Here is a 27,126-nt window from a genome sequence, read left to right as displayed (position 1 = left end):
CTATAGTGTGCCAGGTATCATCCTCACCCCAGTGAGGTGACACCTCCCTGGGAGCTCTCTGTCCAGGGAGGAGAGGAGGCCCCACACAGGAAGAGACACAGTCTCAGAGAGGCAAGTCAATGAACAGGTCAAGAGTGGCAGTGTCTGTTCACAGCGATACTCATGAGCCTTGAGAGTGGCTGCAGCAAGGCTGCCAGACTTCGCTGGGTAGGCAGGTGGGAAAACAGTGGGCTAACCAGAATCATCCACTGTCTCAAAGGCACTGTGTATCCACACACAGAAGACAATGGGACAAGGCACGGACATAAGGAACCAGCCCAGATCCATGGTGTACCAGGCAGGCTGAAATCAAAATGATGAACATGAGCACAGACGCTGAGCAGCTGGTCTGCAAGGCCACCAGAAGGAGTCCACTTTAGGCAAGGATGAAAGAGTGGGAGGGGTTTTGTCAAACAGTATGAAAGGAGCATTCATTCAGGTGTGGGGGGGGGGGGGGTACTGGGAGTTGCAAGGAGGGATGAGTCATGGGGTTCAAAGGGAGAAGATTTAGAATCATTGAGTAGAGAAGTATCTCAGAGATGATCTCACACAATAGAGAAGTATCTCAGAGATGATCTCACACAACATTGTATCTAACCTTACAATCCCAAACACAAACCCTCTGATTAATAAACATCAGTTTTTGCTTAAACCTCACAAGCGATGAAGAACTCACCACCTTCCAAGACAGCTAGATAGTCAGCTAGATAGCTCTAGAAAGTTCTTCCTAGAAATGGATCTAGATCTGATCTCCTGGAATCCCCTCACCCATGGGTCCTAGGTTTGGCCCTCTGAGGCCACAGGACATAGCATGTTTAAGTCCTCTTCTTCCACATTAATCTTGCGCATGTTAGAAAGCGATGACTGTGCCCCCCTTAATACTCCATAAAAACAATTTCCAGACTAAATGAACATTCCCAAATCTTTCATCTGATTCTCATGTGGTGTAGTTTCCAGCATCTTAATTACCCTTCTGTGGATGAATTCAGATTTGCCAGTATCTCAACCAGAATTAACAAAACCCAATGCCGCAGATGTGGTATAAGTGCTACAAAGCGCAAAGAGAGTCTGAACTCCATACCTATTGTTCTTCTTAACAACTACATGGCATGGTTAGCTTCTAGCCTCTTTCATTTCTCATGAATCATTCAAACAAACAGGAGCTGCTTACTAGATGGCAGGCACTGCACTAGGCACAAGGAAAAAACTGTATTTTCTTTGATAACAACAACAACAAAAATGCCATCTCATCTTTGTGTTCAGGGAGACAGCTTACTTAGAGACAACAAACAAGCCCAGACAAAATTATGAGCAAAAGAATACGCTGCTTTGGGGTTCTTGTAGGATTGCTGACTAGAGACACCTTCCCTGGTGGGTAAGGAAATGATGCCTGAGGCAAATCTTCCAATAATGCTGGCCTTCCATTTATCGCCATGGTGAAGTAACAGGGACTGGCTCTACCCTCCCACTTTGAACAGAATGGAAGAACACCTTCAGATGCAGGACAACAGGCAGCACAGGACCCTAATCCTTGAGAAGAGGGAAAGGAAAGAGTGAGTCCTGTGATTGCCCAGCTGACTGCCTGGAGGCGGCCTGCACACAGCTGCACAGGAAAAGGAATCCAAATGGAGCCCAGTGGTCTCAGCAAGCTGAGGAGACAGAAGTTAGAGTTCATGGGAGCTAGAATTTAAGGTGGAACAGTAGAGAGGAGGGGCTGCACAGAGAGGGTGCTCTAGAGATATGCAGAGGAGTCCCTTTGATTCTCTGGCTAATTCCACAAGACTGGGAAGAGAATCAATGGAAAGTCATAGGCTACATGATTTGTAGAGCACACACACTCCCCCCTTTGAGAGCGGAGAGACCTCACCATTCACAGGGCACTGGGCCGAGTCTTCAGAAGGGTAGTGCCTTAACAGTGAAGCTAAATTAGCCCTAGACTAAAGGCTGCTCTGGATCCACCCTAGCAGAGCATAAAGGCAAGCCTTGAATATTAAACTGATCCCAAGCAATTTTAAATGCATGCCAGAATAAAATCCAATGCTATTTAAAGAAATATAACAAAATCCAGCAACATTAAATTCACAATGTCTGGCATCCAATTGAAAATTAGCAGGCATTCAAAGAAGCAGAAAAATATGATCCATAACCAGGAGAAAAATCAGTTAATAGACCTAAAAATGACAGAGATGACAAAACTAGTAGATGAGAACGGAAAAACAGAGACTTTAAGTGTGTTCCATCTGCTCAAGAATGTAGAGGGAAACATACACATGATGAGACGAGAAATGAATGATATAAAAACAACTCAAATCTACCTTCCAGGGTATAAGAAATTTCTGAAATGAAAAATACACTGGATAGAAACAATTAACATCAGATTGAACACATATCGTACTGTATCAGAAGACAACAGCATTGTACTTGAAGATGTAACAAAAGAAACTGTCTCAAATGAAGCACATAAAGAAAAAAGACAAAAAATTAATAGAGCATCAGCAACCTATAGAACAACATCCAAGAAGCTAACATACATGTAACTGGACTTCTAGAAAGAGAAGAGAGAGGAGGGGGGAGCAGAAAAAATCTTGAAGAAGTAATGGCTGAACAAATTTTCCAACTTGCTAAAACAATGCAGATAAGAGAAAATGCAATGCAGGATGGGAGGGGCATTTTAAGCAAGTAGACCACACCAGGGACAATGGGAAATGAGAACTTGCATAGTGGGGAGAGAGAAGAGGGACTACAGGTAATTTGGCATTACAGAAACAAAAGGTGCAAAGTGGCACCAAGTGGGAAGCAGTAAGACTGGCCAGGGGCAGGCTCTGAACCCTTGGACCTCACCTTATAGGCCAAGGGATGATCACCACGTCCCGGAGTGTCCAGGGACGCTTTAATCAAAAGTGTCCAGAGAACAGAAGAGAGGTTTGAGGCCAGCTGTGACATCTGAGCCTTCAGCCACCCCCCCCCCAACATGAGGCTGACCAGTTGTGATGCCCACTCTTGGACCCCATATGGAACAAAGAGCAGAGGCAACAAAAACATCCCGCCCATCTGAGGAAATTCTTCCTCCCTTCAACCTGTGGAATCAGATAATTCTTTTTTTTTTTTTTTTTGAATCAGATAATTATTAAGCCAAAAAGGACCTCAGGGATCAGAGAGTCATTTTACAGATTCAAAAGAAAAAAAAAGCCCTAAGGCCTAGAGGTGTAATAAGGATGGTCCAGGACAAGCCACGTGTCCTGCCTCTTGCTGGACTACTCTGTCCACTGCCCTATGCTGTCTATTCCAATCCCAACCACCCTTCCAGAACTATGGACTGCTCTGGATGATACTAGTGAGTATGTGAATGTCTACACACAGCCATTTCTACATGTCCATTCTAGCTCCTTCAGTTCAGGGAAAGGGCAGATTCCTGGCATCACTGCCCCCCTGAACTTCTACAGGGTATATGCTCAGTATGTATCCCCTGTCGTACACTGAACAAATGTGACTGGGCCTAACTGTGGGGAAGGTAGGAAGAGGTAAGCCTCCCTGAAGATCTGAGGCCACACAGCTGCCCCAAGCCTGCCTAAGTCTGAGAGGCACAGGGAAACAGAAACAGGCAGGCAGAGAGATCCAGAGAGCTCAGCCCACTGACCCAGCCAATGGGAGCTCCCAGGAGACCCCCTAAGAGGCAACGATGGTCTAGTGGGAGGAGAGACATTCCTCTGACCTCTAAATCCTGCTATCAGATTGGCCCCGAGCCATGCTCTGGGCATGCCCCATCCTCCTCCCCAGGGGAGGAAGAGGAAATCACCTCAACTCTCCTTCTTTCCCCCTCCTCCCCTAGTAGCACCAACCCTCAGCCCCATCTTCACTGTGGGCTCTGGGTTGGGCGGCACCTCTTTACAGGGGTTAAGAATGAACACATTCTTGAGCTATTCTTGGAGCCTCGATTTTTATCATCCTTCCATTCTGGTCAATTCTGAGAGGCCTGTGGCTGAGAATGCCAAAGAGATCTGAGCCTGGCCCACCAAACCCAAAATAACCCCACACGTGCCTCTCCCAAGTCCCCACGGATCTGGCCATTTGGGGTGTTTTCCTACAAGGCTGCCCCCAGGCCCCACGAGGTCACTTCACACACAGAGAACTAAGAACTCTGAGGTGCCCCCTGGGTGAACTGAGGAAGATGGGAGCAGGTGTGGGTATGTGGGGGTGGAATAAAAGAGAATCCAGGGTGAAGATCTAGAAAGTCTGGCTCCAGCCTCCTCTGCTCAACTGCTTGGAGATCCTGGGAAAAGCAGCCTCAGTTTCCACAATTGTGGTATTTCTAAGCAGTGGCATCCTCTCCACCTCCCCTCAGGAAAGGCAGTGAGAGTCTCAGGCAGAGCCACAACCCCATGAGTATGGAGCTCCTGACCTAGGAGTCCTGTCTCCTCCCCAGAGACATTTCAAACCCCTGCACTTATGAAGGTGGATGGTTTTAAATCAACCAGGTGCTCTAAGTGTCTGGGGAAATGGGCTAGATTAGGGATACATTTCTTTTCATATCACAAATGCAGTATCCATTCATTCCAACAATATTTGAGTGCCTATCTGGTGCCAGACAATGAGAAAACAGGCAAAGCATCAGGGGAGAGGGAAAACAAGGGCTCTGCTCCTCAGAAGGAATGAAGATCCAGGGACTGAAGGGAGCCCTTAGCCACCCAATGGCTCAGCGGTTGAGTGTCTGCCTTTGGCTCAGGGGGTGATACCGGGGTCCTGGAAGGTTCCCCATGAGGACCTTGCTCTGCTTCTCTATGTCTCTCATGAATAAATAAATAAAATCTGAAAGGAAGGAAGGAAGGAAGGAAGGAAGGAAGGATGGAAGGAAGGAAGGAAGGAAGGAAGGAAAGGAAAGGGAAAGGGAAAGGGAAAGGGAAAGGGAAAGGGAAAGGGAAAGGGAAAGGGAAAGGGAAAGGGAAAGGGAAAGGGAAAGGGAAAAGAAAAGTCCCTACTTATCAGAATCCGAGAACACCGGTGGAGGCTGCAGAAGTCCTGAGTCTGTGGCAGCACGAACACTGCTTGGAAGCTGGACAGTGGGAAGGGCGGGGTGGCGGCAGGGTCTGTGGGGACCAGGCCCCTTCCCCACTGGGTCTATGAAGTGGCAGCATCTAATGCTTTATTCGTGGGCTAGAGCCAAAGGAGATAGGCCCTGTGGTCTAAAAAATCTCCTCCCCTTCTCCTTTGCCCCAGCATCAGGGTGGGGCTCCCTCACGAGCCTCTCATGCTCGGCCAGCCCAGCCCCCTAAGAGAGGGTCAAGCAAGCATTTCTGCCTGGGCTGATCAGCACTTGCACCACCAGAGCCAGTGACCAGACAGCCAGCCACCCCCAGAAGTGGGGACAATTCTGTGGCTTCTGCCCCTGGTGGCGTAAGCAGGTCCTACAATCAGCATTAGCATCCCAAAAATCAGTGCCCCAAAAGCCTTCCCAGAGAAGAAAATGTCCTTGGTTCAGGTCCTCCTGACTCTGCTTTCCCATGTGCCTCAGACTTAACTGGAATGTCAGAAGGGGAGCTGCATGAGGGAGGGGCCGCTCCGCCTGACCTTCCAGCCTGCCGTATCCAGGCCAAGAGCTGGCTTGAAGCATCCACCAGCACCCCCAGCCCTGGGCACGGTGGCACCCGCTGCTAGATTCCCCATCAGCCAGCAGAGTGTGGGCCCTCTGGGGAAGTCACTCACATGTTCCAGAGATGCAGCTGCTGCTCTTGGCTTGAAGAATGGTCCTCGGGGCCCAAGGCATCCCCAGGGGAGGGTCATCCTTCTCCTACAAGGACACCTAAACTTGTGAAACCACCCAGAGGCATCCAGATAAGCAGTGAAGAAGGTGGATGATGAAGGTGAGGGAACATAATTTTTGTTCCACACGTGAGGTGTAACTAAAGCAGTGAGACTTCAGGTGGGTCCAGGCAGGCCTCTCCTTTGAGCCCTACAGAGGGCTCTGGCTGCATCTACAGCCACCTCCCCCACTTCCTGTTCGGCCTTCAGAGACCACTCCTGGGAGCCAGGGATACTGCAGGACCAAACCCTGGGAGGAACCGGGAAAACCCACAGAACAGGAGACAGTGGGAGGCCGCCAAGAACAGAGAGGGCTGGGGACTCACCTAACCCGAGGTCTCTTTTAATAATGTATTGCACACAATTTATACCCTAGTCAAATGCTTTTTCTTTTTTTATTGAAGTATAATTGAGATACATTATAGTAGTTTCAGGTGTACAACATAATTCTACATTTGAACACATTGCAAAATGATCGTCACAGTAATTCACTTTACTGTCGCCATACGAACTTACAAAAATTACTTTTCTTGTGATAGGAACTTTTAAGCTTTATTTTCTTAGCAACTTTCAATTTTGCGGTACAATATTATTAACTACAGGTCCTCATGCTGTACATTACAGCCCCGTGACTTATTTTATAAGCAGAAGTCTGTACTTCCTGATCTCCTTCCCCTATTTCACCGAACCCACAAACCCTCTCTACTCTGGCAACCAATTATTCTCTGTATCTGTGTTGGGTTTGGTTATTTGTTTTGTTTTTCAGATTCCAGATATAAGTGAAATCATAAGGTATTTTTCTTTCTCTGTCTGCTTATTTCACTTAGCAGAATACTCTTGAGGTCCATCCATGCTATCACAAATGGCAAAATTTCTTCCTTTTATTGAGTAGTATATATTCCATTGTATGTATATACCACATCTTTATCCACTCGTCCATTGATGGATACTTAAGTTGTTTCCATATCTTAGCTATTATAAATAATGCTGCAATGAACATTGGGGAACATATAACTTTTCAAATGAGTGTCGTTTCTTTTGGAAATTGCTGGATCACATGGCAGTTTGATTTTTAATTTTTTGAGGAACCTCTACACTCTTTTCCAGAGTGGCTAGACCAAGAGTGCACAAGGATTCTCTTTTCTCCACATCCTTGCCAACGCTTGTTATTTTTTGTCTTTTTGATAATTCTAACAGGTGTGAGGGGATATCTCATTGTGATTTTGACTTGCACTTCCCCAATGATGAGAGATGAGAGAAGCTTGAGCATCTTTTCAGTGTCTCTTGGCCATCTGCTGGTCTTCTTTGGAGAAATGTCTATTAGCTCCTCTACCCACTTTCTGATCAGATTGTATTTTTGCCACTGAGTTGTAGTTCTTTCTGCATTTTGGGTATTAATCCCTTTTCAAATACATGATATGCAAATATCTTCTCTCAGGTTGCCCTTTAATTTTGTTCATGGTTTTCTTCACCGTACAGAAGCTTTTTAGTTTGATATAGTCCCATTTGTTTATTTTTGCTTTTGTTGCCATTGCTTCTAGATTCAGATACAAAAAGATCTCACCAAGACCAACGTCAAGGAGCTTACTACCTAGGTTTTCTTCTGGCAGTTTTATGGTTTCTGGTCTTATATGCAAGTCCTTAATCCATTTTAAGCTGATTTCTGTGAATGGTATAAGACAGTATTCCAATTTCATTCCTTTGCATGTAATTGTCTAGTTTCCCCAACACTTACTGAAAAGACTATCCTTTCCTTATGGTATGTTCTTGTCTCCTTTGTTGTAAATTAATTGACCATATATGCAGGGTTGATTTTTGGGCTCTCTGCTCTATCCCGCTGATCTATGTATCCGTTTTATGCCAATACCATACTGTACTGATTAGCATAGCTTGGCAGTATAGTTTGAAATCAGGGTGCATGATGCTTCCAGCTTTGTTCCTCTTTCTCAGGATTGCTTTGGCTATTCAGGATCTTTTGTAGTTCCACACAAATCTTAGGATTGCTCTATTTCTGTGAAAAAAAATACCACTGGAATTTTGATAGAGATTACATTGAATCTGTAGATTGCTTTGGAAAATACAGACATTTTAACAATATGAATTCTTCCAGTCCATGAGCACAAAATATCTTTCCATTCATTCATGTTTTCAATTTCTTTCATCAATGTCATACTTTTCAGTGTATAAGTCTTTCACCTCCTTGGTTAAATTTAATTCTAGGTGCTTTGTTCTTTTTGATGCAATTTGAAATTTCTCTTTCTGATAGTTCATTCTTAGTCTATAAAAAAAATCAACAGATTTTTGTATATTGGTTTTCTACCCTTCAAATTTATCAAATCCATAGAAAATTTTTTTGGTTGAGGCTCTAAGATTTTCTATATATAAATCATGTTGTCCACATGCCATGACAGTTTTACTTCTTCTTTTCTAATTTCAATGACTTTTATTACTTTTTCCTGCCTCGTTGCTCTGGCTAGACCTTCCAATACTATGTTGAATAAAAGTGGCAAAAGTAGGCATTCTTTTCTCGTTCCTGATCTTAAGGAAAAGTTTTCAGTTTTTTGTCATTGAGTATAATGTCAGCTGTGGAGTTGTCATTTATTGCCTTTATCATGTTGAGGTATATTACATCTATACCCACTTTGTTGAGAGTCCTTACCACAAATGAATGTTGAATTTCTCAAGTGCTTTTTCTGCTTCTATTGAAACAATCACACAATTTTCTTTCATTTTAATATGGTGTATCACACTAACTGATTTGAAAATGTTAAAACACTCCTGCAACCCTTGAATAAACCACATTTGATCATGGTGTATGATGCTTTTAATATACTGTTAAGTTCAGTTTGCTAATATTTTGCCAGAGTTTTTCATCTATGTTCATCAGGGATATTGGCCTATAATTTTTTTGTGGTGTCCTTGTCTGGTTTTCATATTAGTATCTTGGAAGCATTCCCTCTCTTCAACTTTGTGTAAGAAGTTGAGAAAAGGCTAGGTATTAAATCTTCTTTGAATGTTTGATAGAATTCACTAGGGAAGGCTTCTGGTTCTGGACTTTTTGTTTGTTGGAAAGTATTTGGTTACTAATTAAATCTCCTTATTAATCTATTCAAAAGTTTTACATTTTCATGATTCAGTCCTGGAAGATTTTATGTTTCTAGGAACTTACCCATTTCTTCTAGGTTGTCTAGTCATTGGACATACATGTTTGTAGTAGCCTCTCATGATCCTTTGTGCTTCTTTGGTATCAGTTGTAACTTCTTTCATTTCTGATTTTATTTATTTGAGCCCTGTCTTTCTTCTCTTAGTGATTCTAATTAAAGGTTTGTCAACTCTTCTAATCTTTCAAAGAACCAGCTCTTAGTTTTCCTGATCCTTTCTATTATCTGTTTAGTCTCTATTTCATTTGTTTCCAGTCTGATCTTTATTATTCCCTTCCTTCTATTCATTCTGGGCTTCATTTGTTCTTCTTTTTCTAGTTGCTTTAGGTATAAAGTTAGATTTTTCTTATTTCTTGAGGTAGGCAGTTATCACCATGACCATGCCTCTTAGAACTACTTTTGCTTCATGCCATAGATTCTGATATGTTATAGTTCCATTTTCATTTGTCTCAAGGTATCTTTATTTCTTGTTTTAATTGACCCATTGGTTGCTCAATAGCATGTTGTTAATCTCCATATATTTGTGATTTTTCTAACATTCTTCTTATGATTGATACCTAGTTTTATACCATTGTGGCTGGAAAATGCTTGATATGATTTAAATCTTCTTAAATTGGGCAGCCCTGCTGGCGCAGCAGTTTAGCACCGCCTGCAGCCCAGGGCATGATCCTGGAGACCCTGGATCAAGTCCCACGTCAGGCTCTGCATGGTGCCTGCTTCTCCCTCTGCCTGTGTCTCTGCCTCTTTCTCTGTGTGTGTCTCTATGAATAAATAAATAAAATCTTTAAAAAATAAATAAATCTTCTTAAATTTATTGAGATTTGTTTTGTGGCCTAACGTGATCTATCCTGGAGAATGTTCTGTGTGCGCTTCAGAAGATTGTGTATTCTGCTTTTGGATAGAACATTCTGTACATATCTATTAAGTCCATGTGGTCTAATATCATGTAAGGCCAATGCAATGTTTCCTTGTTGATTTCTGTCTGGATGATCTATTCATTGATGTCAGTGGGGTATAAAAGTCCCCTACTATTATTGTAGTCTGTCTATTTTTCCCTTTAGGTCTGTTAATATTTGCTTTGTATATGTATATGCTGCTACACTGGGTATAAAAATATTTACAAACGTTGTATCTTCTTGCTGATTGGTCCTCTTATCATTATGTAGTGTCCATCTTTGTCTTTTACTATAGTCTTTGTTTTAAAGTCTATATGGTCTGATATCAGTATAGCTACCCCTGCTTTCTTTTGGTTTCAATTTACATGAAATATCTTTATCCATCCCTTCACTTTCAGTCTCTATGTGTCCTGAAGTGAGTCTCTTGTGGGTAGCTCATAGTATTCTTCGGGGTTTTTTAAATCCATTCAGCCACTCTATGTCTTTTGATTGGAGAATGTAATTATTTATATTCTATGGAGAATTTAAGGTACATACTTACTGACATTTTTCTTGTGGGTTGTTTTTTTTTGTTTTCTGGGGTCTTTTGTCTGTGTTGTAATTCCTCTCTGTTCCTATGTCTTCTCTTGTTTTTTTTGTTTTTTTTTTCCCTTGTGGTTTGTTGACTTTCTATAGGATTGTGCTTAGGGTCCTTTCTCATTACCCTTTGTGTATCTACTACGAGTTTTTGCTTGGTCATCACCATGTATGTATATGTATATACGTATATATATTGCTGTTACGTACTTATATATATAAGACATATAACACATATATATACATACATAAGTATATAACAGCCCATATATATAGCAATCTATTTTAAGGTGACAGCAGGATGTTTGAATGCATTCTAGAATATAGATTTTACTCCCCTCCAACACTTTATATTTTTAATATCACATTTTGTATCTTCTTTGTGTATCCTTTAACTATTGTAGTTATGGTTATTTTTAATACTTTTAACCTTCATTCTAGCTTTATAAGTAATTAGTCCACTACCTTTACAAAATACTTACATTTCCTGGTAAGACTTTTACTTTCATGTGTTTTCTTGTTACTAATTAGTCCCCCTTTTTTTCAGCTTAAAGAAGTCCCTTGAACATTTCTTGTAGGGCCAGTGTAGTGTTGATGAACTCCTTTAGCTTTCAAAAAGCTTTCTCTTTCAACTGTGAATGATTACCTTGCCAGGTAGAGTATTCTTGGTTGGAAGGGTTTTCCTTTCTGTACTTTGAATATATCATGCCATTCCCTGCTGGCCTATAATGTTTCCACTGAGAAATCTGCTGACAGTCTTGGGGGCCACCATGTATGAAACAAGTTATTTTTAAGATTCTCTCTCTGTATCCTTAAATTTTGACATTTTAATTATAGTGTATCTTGGTGTGGTCTCTTTGGGCTCATTTTGTTTGTAACTCTCTGGGATTCCTGGATCTGGAGGTGTGTTTCCTTCCCCAGGTTATGGAAGTTTTCAGCTATTATTTCTTCAGATAAGTTTTCTTCCTCTTTCTCTCTCTCTTCTCTTTTTGGGATTCCTATAATGTGAATGTTAGTCCATTTTTTTTTAAGATTTTATTTATTCATGAGAGACACAGAGAGAGGCAGAGACATAGGCAGAGGGAGAAGCAGGCTCCCTGTGGGAAGCCCAATGCAGGTCTCAATCCCAGGGCCCCAGGATCACAACTGAGCCAAAGGTAGACATTCAACCACTGAGCCACCCAGGTGCCTCAAATGTTAGTCCATTTGATGTTACCCCATAAGTCCCCTAGACTACCTTCATTTCTTTTTTTTTTTTAGTTTTTTCTTTTTGATCTTCTTTTGGATGAGTTCCACTGCCCTATCTTCCAGCTCACTGATTCTATCTTCTGCTTCATTTAATCTGCTGTTGAACCCATCCAGTGGATTCTTCAGTTCAGTTATTCTTTTCTTCAGTTCTACTATTTGTTTGGTACTTATATTTCCTGTTTCTTTGGTGAAGTTCTCACTATGTTTATCTATTCTTCTTCAAGTCTGATGAGCATCTTTATAAGCATTACTTTATGACCAATTACTCATCTCTGTTTCGTTGAAATTTTTTTCTGGGGCTTCATCTTGTTCTTCCTTTAGAACATATGTGTTTGTCTCATTTTGCCTGAATGTCTGTGTTTGTTTCTATGCATTAGGTGAAACAGCTCTGTCTCCCAGTTTTGCAGGAGTGGCCTTATGTAGGAGATGAACTTTATTGTTCAACCATGCCCTAACTCTTGTTTGTCTCTCAAACCTTTGTGATTATCTAAGTAGCCTGATTTCTCCTTGGCAGCTCCCAGTTGTGGACGGATGCCAAGACTTGTGAGTGTTCCAGAAGGAGGGATTTCAGTCAGTACCTGGTTTCAGGTTGTTTGGAAACTAGACCCTTAAGCAGCAAGTTTTAAAGCATGCAAATATATACAGTTCTATGGGACCATAATCAGAGACCCTGCCAGCCTGCAAAACAAGCAGTCTGGAGATGTCCCTTCAGTGATAGTTGCAAAATGTGAGCCTCCTTTCTGGGAGGTACCAGCAAGCTTTCTGGGTGGGTGTAGCAAGGCTGAGGGTCAGCTCAATGATGGTAACCCCTGCTTCCTGATAGTACCTCCATAGCTCCTAGATGTGCGGCAAACCTGAAGCCTGTGCCCGAAGCTAAAGCTCTAGGACATATAAATAGGTCTTTTCCATCAGATAACTAGGGGTGTGTATCTGCTGTCTGTGCAGTGCCCTGGGGATAGCAGTCTGCCAAGAACTTTCTCTCCGATTGTTTCAGACCTGTATGACCCAGAAACACAGTCCCCAGCCACTGGAGCTGGGTGCTCGGGCATCCCCTGTGGAGGCTACATACATAGGCCAGCTTTGGCAGGGCTGCAGTCAGGCAGCAGGTGGGGGCAGGGCTTTTGTCCTACTGGCTTAGGCGGGGTCTTGGGAAGCAGCACAAGGGCTGTCCGCCGGTGCTAGCAGGGTAGAGGGAAAGTGACAAAATGGCATCCACCAATACTGGCTCTTACAGGGCAGAAGGAGAACACCGAAAATGGCACCTGCCAGCATCTCCTTCCCTGGAGAGAGTCCCAACAGGCTCTCGACCTTCTGGAAGGCACTAAAGTACTATTCTTAAAAGAATAGCAAATGAGTCTCTTTCACTTATGGCCTAGGCGCTTTCCAAATTGCTGCTTCTGCACTATCCCAGGACGACTGCGTCTGCGCACAAGCCCTTTAAGAGTGGAGTCTAGGGATCCCTGGGTGGCGCAGCGGTTTGGCGCCTGCCTTTGGCCCAGGGCGCGATCCTGGAGACCCAGGATCGAATCCCACATCGGGCTCCCTGCATGGAGCCTGCTTCTCCCTCTGCCTATGTCTCTGCCTCTCTCTCTCTCTGTGTGACTATCATGAATAAATAAATAAAATCTTTAAAAAAAAAAAAAAAAGAGTGGAGTCTAGGTTCCCTACAGCCCGATGGTATCTCAGACCTATGCCCTGTTGTTTTTCAAAACCAGATACTTTGGGGGCTCGTCTCTCTGGTGTAGGTCCCAAGGCTGGGGTATCTGAGCAGGGCACAAACTCTTCTCTATACAGTGACGAGTTCCAAATTTGTGAGATCCCTCCAGAATGTGGGTCATCATGCGAGGGGTGGAGTTTTTGGCAAGACTGTGTCTCTACCTAACTTAGGCATCTCAATGTGGTCTGTTTATCCATTGCGAAGTAGTTTTTTTTTTTTTTTAAGATTTTATTTGTTTATTAGAGAGAGAGAGAGCAAGTATGAGAGACAAAGAACAAGCAAGGGGGAGGGGTAGAGGGAGAAGCAGACTCCCCATTGAGCAGAGAGCCCAATGTGGAGCTCAATCCCAGGACCCTGAGATCATGACCTAAGCATAAGGCAGATGCTTAACCGACTGATCCACCCAGGCACCCTACTACTATTCCAGTAGTTTTTAGGTCTTTTTCAGGGGAAATTTTTCCCTAAGTAGCTGTAAGTCTGTGTTTATGGGAGGAGGTGAGTTCAGCATCTTCCCACACTGCCATCTTGAATGGAAGCTCCTTTATCACACAGAGCACTTAGATCAAAGGATGTCTCAGACCTTTAAAGAATCAAAGTTCTCAGGGGCACCTGAGTGGCTCAGTCAGTTAAGCACTGGACTTTTGATCTCTGCTCAAATCTGACCTTGAGGTCATGAGTTGAAGCCCCACATTAGGTTCCACTAATTAAGTAATTTTTTTTTTAATTTTCTAAAAATTAGGTGCCAAGGTGGTTCAGTCAGTTGAGCATCTGCCTTTGGCTCAGGTCATGATCCCAGAGTCCTGGGATCAAGTCCTGCATCAGGCTCCCTGCTCAGTGGGGAGCCTGCTTCTCCCTCTCCCTCTGCCCACCACTTGTGCTCTCTATCTCAAATAAATAATATCTTCTTGGTAAAATTTTTTAAATTAAGAAAAAGAATCAAAGTGCTCCAAACACCTGGGTGGCTCAGTGGTTGAGTATCTGCCTTTGGCTCAGGTCATGATCCCAGGGTCTGGCTCCCCACAGAGAGCCTGCTTCTCCCTCTGCCTCTCTCTCTAGGTCTCATGAATAAATAAATAAGATTCTTTTAAAAAATCAAAGCACTCAGTAATTGCTTGATGAATTAATAGAATGACTCTTGAGCATGCTGAAGTATGAATCCACTCTCATATCTATAGAGAACCAGAAATGGGAGTAGAGGCATGGACAGAGAAGTGAGGAAATCAGAGAAAGGCTTCTTGGATCTCTGCTTGGGGAATGTATCCACTATATGCCTCAAAGTAGCAAACTCTCAGCTGAAGCAGGATGAGGTCCTCCATCCAATTTTTCCAATTCATTGGCCAGAAGGAGTTGCTGAGGTTGCTCGTCTTGCTGTGATGCCAGATTTCTCAAGGTTTGCAGACTCAGCTTTGCACGTTTTCCTCAACCCTAAACACTGGTGCACAGTCATCTCCATGAGCTGGTCAGATATCATTAACCCCGCAACAGTAGCACAATGCTGTCACCCTAGGTCACCCAGAAGCATCAGGGTGGCTCTCAGCGTGGTGCCAGCTGCTTGCCCTTCCCCATAATCCTCAGCAAATCCTCCGGCTGAGCTGGGTCAGTGTCCCCACAGCACGGTCAAGCAGGAAGAGGGAGAAAGACCAGGAGGCTGAGCTGTGCAGTGGACTGCACTTTCACAGAGAACCTTTTGGCCACAAAACATTTCTTTTCCAAGAGATGCTGAGAGGGAGCAGGGAGACAATAAAACACTGAGGGGCTTTCAAATATGAAACCCCACTCAGCCTTTGTTCTCACTTGATGAATGCATAAACCACGAAGCAGATGACAGGCCAAAGAACGTTGTTGTGCTAAGAAACTATATTTCATCAAGTCTAGCCTAAGATCTCCAGGGAGAGGTAAGTTTGATGAATGATCAGCGCCGATGAGGACTTCACCAGCAGCCCCAGTGCAGCATCCCCTAAACTAGCACTGGGGATTCATTAATGACCCGGGGCTGCCTCTTCCCCAGTTTCCTTCTGCCTCCCTGCCACTTATGACATTTCACAGGAGAGAAGAGCTACAGAGGAGAAGAGCTACTGAGGTAGGTAATAAGAACACTTTAAAAACAAATACATTGTAGGAAGTCAAAATGTCAAGTTCATTGTGCTGCCTGAAGGCCTGGGAATGATACAGGCCCACATCTTCTTACTTCACTGCTGCAGTTATAAGACGAGAGGGAGAAAGTCTAGGGCAGGGTAGGTACAGTATTTGCTGGGTAAATGAATATATGAATTCCCAACAGAGGCTTGGATCTGGGGTGGCCAGCTGGCTTTCTTAAAGACTTGTCACTCAGGGACTCACATTCTTCAGAGATGCCATGAAAATTAGCAAGGGGGTACTAAGCAGCCAAGCTCTCGGCAGCTTCCAGAGCTTCCGGCCCTACTTCTGCAGCTCCGGTAGCCCTAGCAAAAGCTGTCTGCTCCAAAGGCCAAATTCCAGATTGCCCTCAAAGCCCAGCCAGCACAAGCGCCAGACACATGCAAACACACGGAAGCCACCTCAAACAACAGCTCTCGCCCAACAGGAAGATTAAGCGCCCTGTCCTTGCCAGTTCCCCAGGTTGACCCATATGGTAGGGAGAGGGCTGGGAAGGGAGGGGACCAATGCCATCGTCCAAAGATCAGTGGGGTCCATTCCTAAATATTCTAGTTCTCCTCCTCCTGGCCACATAAAGGAAGTGCACATCCATGTCCTCCCACCTCTGAGCACACGTGCCTTCACGAGGTGGAGTCTTTCCCCCAGCCCTATGATTCGCTTCAACCAAGCAGCTGATGGATGTGACACTGTGAGATACCAGAGCATAGATCCCAAGAGGTCCTGGTGATCCCATTTTCACTGTAGAGGCTAGCTTCCTTGAGAAGGAGAAATCATGTGGGGAAAGAGAGACCCAGGTGAGAGGCAGCGCCAATCAGCAGACAGGTGGGAGAGGCTCTCAGCCAGTCCAGGCCCTGCAGAGCCACCAGGTGGCCGCTGCTTCCGCATGAATAAGCTCAGGTAATGGGACCAGCTGAGCCTGGCCTGAATGGCCCACAGAATCGTGAGCAAACAAAATGCTTTTTGTGTTCATCTACTACATTTTGGGGTGGTTTGTTATGCAGCGATAAACAATATGACACTCGTCCAGCAAGTCTGTGCAGCTATTCCCAAGAATGAGGTCATTCTCTATGCACTGGTGTGGAAACATGGCAAAAGAAGTTGCCAGTCAGAATACAATTCTATTTATGGAAATTGTTAAGTTAATAGGTGAACAGCTGGATGCCAATCTCTCATAAAATACCTGGAAAGAATAAAAACCGAAGTATTAACAGTGACCATCTCTGAAGGGCAGGATTATAGGAGATTTTCCTTTTATACAATTAATGTCAAGTTCGAATACTATAATGAATTGGTGTTATTTTTGCAACAAAAGCAAAGAAAGGTACGTTTAAAAAATTAACTCACCCTGAATTCTGCTACAAGCTGATTTTTCCTAAAACATCCCTTTCGCCTGTCATTCCCCTGCTCAGGGACGAACACTGCTCACACCCACCCCTGCCCCCCCAGGGCTCCTAGAATCTGACCCTCCTCTGGGTAGCATCCAAGATCCAAGGAAGCCCCAGTTCGAAGCCTCCCTCTCTAGCCAGTGAATGCTCCTCCCCCTTCCCTGTATCTCCAGGTCACACCCACCTTGCCCCCCTCCCCACTTCCACCAGTGCAAACACACAAAGAACCCCTTCCTTTGCCTCTCATAACCCCACCTCTCCCTCCCCCTTCGCCAGCCCTATCTCTTCTGGGTTCCTCTACAGATCCTCAGAGAAAGTTCCTGCCAGCTTTGCCCTGGATTGGATGGCTTACTATGTTATTCTCCCTGCACTCCAGGCACTGACAGTGCCTCAAGGGGAACCTCACAGACACCGGCGGGCTGCCTGGCCGCCACCATCTCCAGATTCTCCGACTAACAGCAAGACAGAAGAGGCCAGACAGGCAGTTCTAACCCACTTCCCTCTCTGTGCCCACAGCCTGGGTGGTGTGAGATGCCCCTGGACTACAGCTTCCTCCCCACGCACCCACCTCCAGCAGCAAGCAAGTGGGAGCCAATTTGCAATGGCCACTAATTCAGAGTGACTCATGCCTTCAGGGCTGCTCTAGGGCCTCTCCCTCCCCACCCTCCAGGTCCCACAAGCTGCATTCAGATCCAAGCTCTGACTTCAAACTTAATTGCCTTCCTGGGGGGCCCAATGGCACTTCCTCCCTCAGGGGTCTGCAATCTGCACGTCCAGTTTTTAAACAAAGCTGTTTAGAACCTCTCAGGATTAAGACAAGTGGAAAATTACAAGCCCAGACCTCTACCTCACTTTCTCTAAAACACAACATGCCATGCTATGTGTTCACACACCCCCATTCAAACCCAGTCAGTCACCCTGCCCCTCTGAGCCCTTCTAGAGGGCTTGGCCCAAGTGGGGGCTGGGGACTTGCTCAGGCAGAATCTGCTCCCTCTGTCCCTGGCACCTCCCCGCCTCAGGGCTTGTGGGAGAGCAGCAGGCCCCTAAGCCTCAGTTTGCACACAGTGGCAGGTGGCCAGGTGACAGGGCTCAAGCAGGGCTCTCAAGTATGGTGTTCAAGTCTTATACTGCCCTCTAAGGAGGAGGCATTCACTTCCCAGGTATATAGTGACATACTGAAAGGGCTCAGGTGGGGCTCTCACCTCAACTCCAGAGCAACACAAGAAAACTTATTTCCATACAAACCCATGCAGGCACAGCCAGCCACACACGCTACAGCACACATACGCATACTAAACTTCCCACATACACAGACACACGTGCATGGCCACACCTTGTTCCAGCCTCGCTCTGAGTATCCCCCTGAGATCACTTCCTTCCCCTTCACCACTGTTCTCAGAGGCCTGTCCCCAACTGCAGCCCCTCTCCTGGGCTCAGAGCCTGAAACACTATCCTCCCTGGGAGCAGAAGGAGCACAGTATGCATGTGCCACCAGCAACATGTTGCCCCCCCGCCCCGGCTCCTGTGATGGTGGGAGGTTGTGGCCACAGGTATACATGCAGCCAGGGTGACTGCCCACCAGGGCTCCAGGAGACTTCCCAGGCAAAGCTAGACATTGTTCAGGTTGTACAATAATTCACTTGCTTTAATTTTTCCTTTTAACCTAAGAAAGGGCAGTTTTTCAAATTTACACAAAGGTGCTGTAAGGGTTGGCAGTGGCCTATGCTGCTAAGGCCAAAAGCCAAGAACTCATCAAGATCCTGTGCCAGGGTTGCAAGACCCTCAGCCTTCCTGCAGGGACAGCAGGAGTCCCCAATAAGCAGAGAGGCTCCAGGAGGTCTGCTGAGCTCTCTGACTCTTCAGACCCCCTAGACAGTTGTCCATCCACACCGTTTCCTATCCCCATCACAAAGTCAGATATTTGAGCAAACACTGACCACTGAACATAAAAATGGTCACAAGGCTCTCAAGAAGTACATGAATATTCACAGTACAATTAATTTCCAGCCACGTATAAGGAGTGGGAAGGGGGACATAGGGGAGGAGGGATGTGGTAAACTCAAAAGCACACAGTATTAAACAAGGGACAGTCAAAAAATAATCCACGTTTCACTCCTGAGTATGAACTAAAGCACACATGCCGTGATATTCCAAACCAGTAGAGGTGTTCCTTCTGGTTCTGTCCTGTTCACAAGTGCCTCAACCCAGCTCAGGCTGAGTTTGTGGTTCAAGAGGAGGGAAAGGGTTTGGACGTTGGACTACACCTAGGGAGATATTCTCATTTCATTATGCTGTGGCTATACTTGAAAGTTGAAATTATTAACTCATTAGGCTGGAGCGCAGCAATGGAACTTTCTAACTCCTAAATGCATCAGGCAGGGGCAGGAGGCAGTTAAAATGGAAGTGGCAGCAGAGCCCTCAGTACAGGATGGAAGTCAGGCAGCAAGACCCTGCCACCAACTGGACAGGTGACCATCTCTGTAAACAACCTCCGCCCTCCCTGCGACTTCCATCAGAAATCAGAGCCTCTGGTTTAATCATTAACTTCACTCTTTCCTCTTCCATTCACCTCTAGGCCAGAGACAGAGAGGGCACTTGTAAGAGGAGGAGATATTTGGGAAGCCCCAGGACTGGAAGCCAAAGCCTCCTCGTCCCACTCAGAAACCACTTTCATCAGAGCTAATGGCCATCTTGCAGGTGAGGAAACCAGCCTGAAGAAAGCAAGCCATTTGCAAAAGGTCACAAAGCCCATTAGAAGCAGAGGCAGGAGCCAGATGAGAGCCCCCCATCCCAGGAACTGGCCATCATTCCAGAGGCTCAACAGCATGACAAGAAATGGCAAAACCAAAGCCCTGTGAGGCCAAAACCACAGTAGAGGACAAGCTCCCTGTCCCAAGGGTCCCTCCCTCAGGTCTCCCTCCCAGGTGTACAGAAGGACAACAGCCTTCTGGCCAGAAATGACTGGTGATGTCAGGGCCTGCCTGTCTCCTCAGGGCTGCACGGGCCTCCTGGGAAGCTCACCACCACATTCTGCCCTGCAGGACCCACCAGGAGCAGGCCCCATAGAGTCTCCACAAGGCAGGCTATACTGGGTAGAGGCAGGAGGTGCTGAGCAGCAAAGAATGACACTAGTCCTCAAGTCTATCCCTGCCTGCTGCCTGTTCTCCACCAGGCTGGTTTCCTTCAGCTCAGTCGGCTGCGCCTGGCTGCACTGCATCGTCCATCCACAGGCAGTGCTCCAAATCCCAGAGCGGTGACAATGAAAGCAGACACCCCACCCGGGCCCCAGGGAGGAGGGGGGAAAGACTTAAAATGGGAGCTCCCACATTCCTGCTGTAGCAGGCCAAAGGACAGACCTGGAGGCGATTCTCAGGAGCCGCAAGAAGGGGGTACGGATGGAATTTCTGCCCTACCTCCCACTAAAGATAGGGTCTCTGGCAAGTCTGACCTGCTCTCAGCCTCAGCTGCAGCCCCTGTAACAGGGGGAGCACATGAGGGCTACCTCACAGGACTCTTGGGAAAATTCAACGAGATTTAAATTAAGATTTGATAGGACACCCATTAAACTGTTGTGGACAGAAAGAGTCTGAAACTGTGGGTCCTGGGAATGATGACAAATGTGAGCACTGGCATCCTAAGTATGACATGCAAAGTATGGCAGGACAAGAAGAGGTCCATGGCCACTCCTGGGGCATCATATAATCTCTGCGGGAACTCAGGGAGAAAGGAATCTATTGGCAAGGTAAGCCATCAGCCAGCACCATCTTCCAACCACCACTCCCCTCCTCCCCCCACACCGCTGAATTCTTGAAGGTGAGAGATTTACAAATCACCCCAGCAGAAGGAAGCCATAGGATAAAACACACATAAATTAAAACATAAAAAGGCCCAGGCCTGTAAGCAGCAAGCCCCAGAGAACCTGAATCCACACCATCCACAAGGGCTGCCTACCTACCTAAGTAGCTCCTGCCTAGCTCCAGCTCGGTGGGTGCCTTGATGCCCAAGTGCTGGGCACAGAAGAGGCTATCATCAAGACTCCAGGAGCCTGCAGGAGCAGAGATTAAGATTCGGGTGGAGATACTGGCAGAGGGGGCCCACCCAGAGGGCCAGGGGCATTGCTGCAGCGGCAGCCAGCAGAGAGGAACAGACAGGTAGGATTGGCCAGATTCCCCCAGATTCTTTTCTGGCCAGCTAGTGGGAGGTCCTCCACTCTGGCTCCCAAACCTGATGGGAGGAGACAGGAAGTAGGAAGTTACAGGCCTCTCCTGCTTCCCTAGGTCTCCTCCCTGCAATCAGGGAGGCCAAGGAAGAAATTGAGAGTACTACCCCAAGTGTCAGTCAGAAATAGCAGGGAGGAAATAGCTGTCTCCTTAACTCCTAAAGCCCAATTTAAGGAATTATCAATTCAAAGTCAAGAGCTAACACAGAGAGACATCCAGAAAATACCAGCATCCCGTTCTATCCTCCCTCCCTGATCCACAGTTAAAGGACAAGAGAGACTTTAGACAGTTTATAACACACACACTCTCAGAGACCCCATGACATGATGGACCCCGACTGACCTATTTCCTTTAATTTTCTGCAAACACCTTGGCTGCTGACAGATAAGAGAAGATCCTAGGATATTCCTGCAGGAAAATAAAAAATTAAGTAATCACTCTGCTGGGAAGCCAGTCCAGGGTAAATTTTGTCCAGCAATGGCTACTCTTTGGGGAGGCAGCCTCCCATTAGAACCTATTCAATCAACAGAAGGAGAAGGCCAAAAATAGCAAATTGGTTTCAGCTGCTGTGACAATTCCACTTGGCTAATAGTGGGTACCTAAGCATCATAAGCAGAACTCAAGCCCTAGCTCAGTGGTTAAGAGAGCTGTGATTGATTAGTGATGTCTGTTATGGGGAGTTGTAACAGTAACCTGTTAAATCAATTTGCCATCCCTGGGTAGACCCTTGGCATCAAGGATTTAACATCTGCAATTCTGACCACTGACAAGTGATCTGAAGTTTCAAGATCTGTAAAACTATATTACTTTACTGAGACCTGACTTTGACTCATATACTCTAGGTGAGGGGCTTATGTAAAGGAACAGGCCACGTTGTTCTTTCCACCTCTACCACATCCCAAGTTATCTTGTGGAGCAATAAAAACATGGCGGGAAATGACCATCAAGTGACAGAAAACTAGAGCAGAAGTTGGAAGGGTCACTCAGGCTATGAAGGTATATACAGGAGACATTTGGCTATGGTAACATGACTCTGGAGAAAGCCAGGCCCAAGCGCAAATAAATGTTGCATGTGGATGCAAATCTAGCTTTGTAGAAGGTGCAAGATTCATTTCTTGAGGATGTCAGAGGTCCACACTGTGCCCACTCTGTGCCACTCAGCAGTGAATCTCGGGCCAGGAATAACACAGAGGGAGTTGGAATCCACATCCTGAAGGAGCTTCCATCTACTTGGAGAAAGCATGGTGAGCACTGGGAACAGTAAACAGCACTGCCTATTGACAGTCACCCAGCTCAGAAGTGGCTTCAATCCCTCTTTCTCCTTTCCTCACCACTCCCATCTGACCAATTCACAAAAGCCCTCAACTCTGCTTCCAAAATGTCCCTGGTTCAGCTCCTCCTCACCATTCCTCACAGCTGCCCAGTGCTCCCCCGACCATGATTTTCCCCCTTCCCAGACCCCACACTCGCCCCCCCCCTTAGCCCCAGCCCCACTTCCGCAGCCCCTATGCAAAACCCTACAAAGGTTCCGGGCCTTCCCAATATTGATTGCTGTCTCCCCAGCAGCAGCTCAGTGCCTGCACATGGTGGGCACTCAGCTTCTCATGGATGGATGGAAGGAAGGAATACATTCAATCCTTGGCTGCGTATTTGTAGTGACCACAATAGGCCCACTGTCTACCTGTCCTACCTGTCCAACCTTTTCTTCCTCTGCTTCCCTTCACACAACCTACTCATCAGCCCACACTCTCAAGTGCCTCTCTGCAGGCTGATCCTTCCTCCCTTCTGCTGAACTGCAAGCCACTCTTCCAAGTTCACCTTGGTGCATGAGGTGCTTGTCCAGAATTGGGGTGATGAGTCCCCCATATGAACCCACAGAACACTGTAGGCCACTCACCTTATACCCTTAATTGCCACTTTTTGAACCCCTTTCTTAACCCTTTACTGCATTCTACACCCCATGAAGACAAGGACGTTTGTGCTTTTTATTTTTGCTTCATCAGAACTTAGCACAGACTCTTGTACTATAACACACGCTCCAAGTGTTTGTAGAATTCACTAAAGAATCACCCCAGGCAGTGTATAAAAGCCAGGAGAGATGAAGACAGAAAATGCCAGGGAAGTTCCAAGGGAAAAGAGGTGCTGTGGGGATGAGTGGCCAGAGAAGGCTCCAAGAAGGAACTCAAACATGAGTATAGTCTTGAAAGGGGGAGGAGGCGGGGGCGGGGAGCACTCCAGGAAAGTGGAACAGTGTGAACTCAGGGACGAAGAAGGATTAAGCAAAGCATGCTTAGATGAGTTTGGCTGGAACTGAGGGTCCCAGGCAGGGGCCGGGGAGTGGGGGAGACGGCCAGGTGATAAGGCTAGATAGGAAGGCTGGAGACAGATAGGAAGGATGCTGAGTGCCAGGCTAAGGTACCTGGATTTGATTCATCCACTCTTAGTGAGGATGACAATCATGCCAGGCCTGGGCTTTAATGATAGAAGAAAAGAAGTCTTGTCCTCTTTTGCTCTGAGCATATTAGTCTAGTCTCCTCAGCTAGGTTATAAATAACAACCACTATTTACTGCACACCTGCTGTGTGTGAGGCCCGAAGCTCCAAGCTTCACATACATTATGAGCTTCACATACATTATCTCATCACTCCCTCTAATAGCCCTGAGAGCTTGGTATTGTTATCTTCATTTTGCAAGCAGGAAGCTAAAGCTACAAGAGGTGAAGGCACTTGCCCAAGGCCTCACCCACTCACTCAACAATGCAGCAGGGACTGGAGTTAGACACTCCAGGGATAAAGGCCAGCACTCTAGCCAGTTACCGCAGACCCAGAGACTTCCCATTTAAGCTGGACTGCTTCTCCACAACCCTCCTTAGTAATTCATCAAGGCCAACATTTATTAAGCACACAGTAGGAGCATAATTAAGCACACTAAGAAATGGAGCATTAATTGTTTAATGGGTGTATGGCTTCAGTCTTGCAGGATGAAAAAGTTCTAAAGATCTGGTGCACAATAACGTGAGTATACTTAACACAACTGAACTCTGCATTTAAAAATGGCTAAGATGATAAAATCTGTGAGGTTTTATACCACAATTAAAAACATTTTTTTAAATAGAACGCACTTATTATTTGACTAATGGTCTACCACCAGCATCTTCTATTGTTAATTATCTAATGCAGGAAGACACCCTAGAAACATTTTAATCCAGTAACTCTCCAAAACACAGAGCTGAAAAGGGGAGGTAACATGCCCAGGGCTGCACGAACAGATGGCATTAGAGCTAAGATCAGAGCCCAGCTCTCCATAGACTCAATGGGGAAGAATGGCAGAGACAGCACAGCGTAATACAAAACACATGGCTGGGGCGGGGGTTAATGTCAGAAGCCTCAGGTTCAAGTTTTGCTTCTTCTACCTAATGAGTTCTGCAACCACAGAGAAGTCATGGACTCTCTCTGAGCCTCATTTTCCCAATCTATAAGAAGGCAATTAAAAAGAACGTGTATGCGGGCAGCCATGGTGGCGCAGTGGTTTGGTGCGGCCTGCAGCCCAGGGCGTGGTCCTGGAGACCGGGGATCGAGTCCCACGTTCGGCTCCTGCATGGAGCCTGCTTCTCTCTCTGCCTGTGTCTCTGCCCCCCTCTCTCTCTCTCTCTCTCTGTTGCTCATAAATAAATAAATAAAATCTTCAAAAAAAAAAAAAAGCATCATTATAAAAAAAAAAAAAGAACGTATGTTACAAGATTATGTGTGAATCAAATAAAATTACATACAGCCAATGTGCAGGGAAAGCACCTGGCCACCTACAAATTACTTTATAAACACTGGTTATTGGGACGCCAGCTTGGCTCAGCAGTTCAGCATCTGCCTTGGGCACAGGGTGTGATCCCAGGGTCCTGGGATGGAGTTCCCCAACCAGCTCCCCGTAGGGAGCCTGCTTCTCCCTCTGCCTCTGTCTCTGCCTCTCTGTGTATCTCATGAATGAATAAATAAAATCTTTTTAAAAACACTGGTTATTGTTATTAATACTAGATATTTGTTCATAGATTTAAAGATTTAAATCTGATTTAGTCAGACCAACATAAATAAATAAATAAATCCCATTCCATTCTGGTCTGCTCTCAGCTGTTCCAGGCCTTGCACACAGCAGGTCTTCAATGAGTGAGTGCAGAGCTGATTTACCCTTCAAGTTCCATCAACCCCAATCTTGTTTCCCCTCACCCCCAACCCACAGCCCAGCTGCATCAACCATGCTGGGACCAGGTGGAAGATAGGAAGCCCCTGTGAATGTCTGCCTCCCTGGCTGCATTCCTTAGCTAAATATAAATGATTCGTCCAGCCCGTTGTTTGAAATTATCCATAAGGCCTCGCCTCGCCTCGCCTCCCCATTACTTACGATGACAAGCTGACTGCACATCTTTACAGCAGAACATACATACAAAACATTCTCTGTGGCTATTTTTAGTAGCGAAAGGGAAGCTGGCGGGTATACAGGGATCAGAGCATGAGTCCTCTGTTTTCTCCACTAGTCCAGGAAAGCTTCCTGGAGGAGGAAACCTCAAAGTCACCTAAAAGGGGACAGCTGCAGGTCAGAAGTCACCCTCACATAATGAGTTTGCTTCTCTGAACCAAAGGGAAGTGAGTTGCTGCCCTCTTACACACATTTTTGGGATGGGGAGGAAAGATCGACACATCCCAGGGGATCCCGTATCATTCCAATGCTGCAGGTTGGGCCAGACAGTACAGGCATTTGGGGAGGAGTCAGGGAAGAGGTCAACATCCTTTTCAAAAAAGAGGACATCAGAGACTCCAATTCCGAGACACCTAAGTGCAAACTCTGCTCACATATCAAGCCAGTTTCTTGTTTGGCCTTTTTTGTTTGTTTGTTTCCAACCACAAGAAAGTTTTTTTCAAGTCCCAAACTTGGATGCACAGATGGACTACATCTTGGAGCTCGGGATGTGCCAGAGCCCTGTCACTGTGAAGGCCGATCGGCCAGCGGCGGCCCCAGGAGCGGTCCGGGGCGTCTGGGGGGCCGCAGGCAGTACCCCAGCCCGGCTCGAGCCCCGGCCGCCCGGGGCGCCCCACTGGGCCGCAAGGCAGGGAGCCTGGACAGCTCCGGCGCTCTCGCCTTCTGCTGCAACCTCAGCCCTGCCATCCCGTCACTGGGGGCTCGGCGGGCCGCCGTCCCGCAGCCCGGCTCCCAGGGGGTCCCCCTCCGAGCCTCGCCCCTGCACACCCCTCTCGGCTCCGGGACGCGGCCGCGCGCACACCCCCGCCCCGGCCCCTCCCGCGCCCTCACAGCGCGCCTACCCCATCCCTCCCTCAGCTCGCCCGCCGCCGCCCTCAGTCCCCCCTGCCCGGGGCGCCCCCAGCCCCTCCCCACGATGGGGGGACGCGGGCTGGCCCGGCCCGCCCTCAGCCGGCGCGAGTCCCGCGGGGTCGCGGGCTCCCGGGGCCCCCGCCGCCCGCTCGCCCCGGGCCGCACTCACCGCGGTCGGGGAACGTGGGGTCCCGGCTCGCGCCCGCTCCCGCACCGCCGCCGCCGCCGCCAGCGGAAACGGGGGGCGGGCCCGGGGGCTCGCGGCGGGGGCCGGGGCCTGCCCGGGAGTGGCGAGGCCGCGGGGCCAGGGGGCGGGGCGGGAGGCTGGGCCCGAGGGCCGAGGGGGCGGGGGTCGGCAGGAGGCGGGGGCGGGGCCGCCGAGGGGCCGAGGGGCGGGGGTCGGCAAGGAGGCGGGGGCGGGGCCGGCGAGGGGCCGAGGGGCGGGGCCGGCAGGGCGGGGCCGGCAGGGGGCGGGGCGGGGGCGGGGCCGCCGAGGGGCCGAGGGGCGGGGGTCGGCAGGAGGCGGGGGGCGGGGCCGCCGAGGGGGCCGAGGGGCGGGGCCGGCAGGGGCGGGGCCGGCAGGGGGCGGGGCGGGGGCGGGCCGCCGAGGGGCCGAGGGGCGGGGGTCGGCAG

General features: G+C 47.2%; 1 protein-coding gene across 12 annotated transcripts in view; it reads right to left on the bottom strand.

Moving 5' to 3' along the window:
- Positions 1–26,761, bottom strand: part of TSPAN9 (tetraspanin 9) — a 199,706-nt gene extending 172,945 nt beyond the window's left edge. For 2 of the 12 annotated variants that reach the window (XM_038576469.1, XM_038576477.1), the window contains exon 1: positions 26,663–26,761. The gene's annotated coding sequence lies outside the window, so the exon portion shown is untranslated. Of the gene's footprint in view, positions 1–21,516; positions 21,583–26,662 lie in introns of all 12 variants that reach the window. The other 10 variants (XM_038576464.1, XM_038576475.1, XM_038576471.1 and 7 more) reach the window with 9 other exon arrangements.
- Positions 26,762–27,126: the final 365 nt, after the last annotated feature.

The sequence above is a fragment of the Canis lupus genome, chromosome 27, assembly GCF_011100685.1.
Source record: "Canis lupus familiaris isolate Mischka breed German Shepherd chromosome 27, alternate assembly UU_Cfam_GSD_1.0, whole genome shotgun sequence".
NCBI classification, from domain to species: domain Eukaryota; kingdom Metazoa; phylum Chordata; class Mammalia; order Carnivora; family Canidae; genus Canis; species Canis lupus.
The sequence above is the reverse complement of the archived record's forward strand: the minus strand, read 5'-3'. Positions and strand labels throughout refer to the sequence as shown.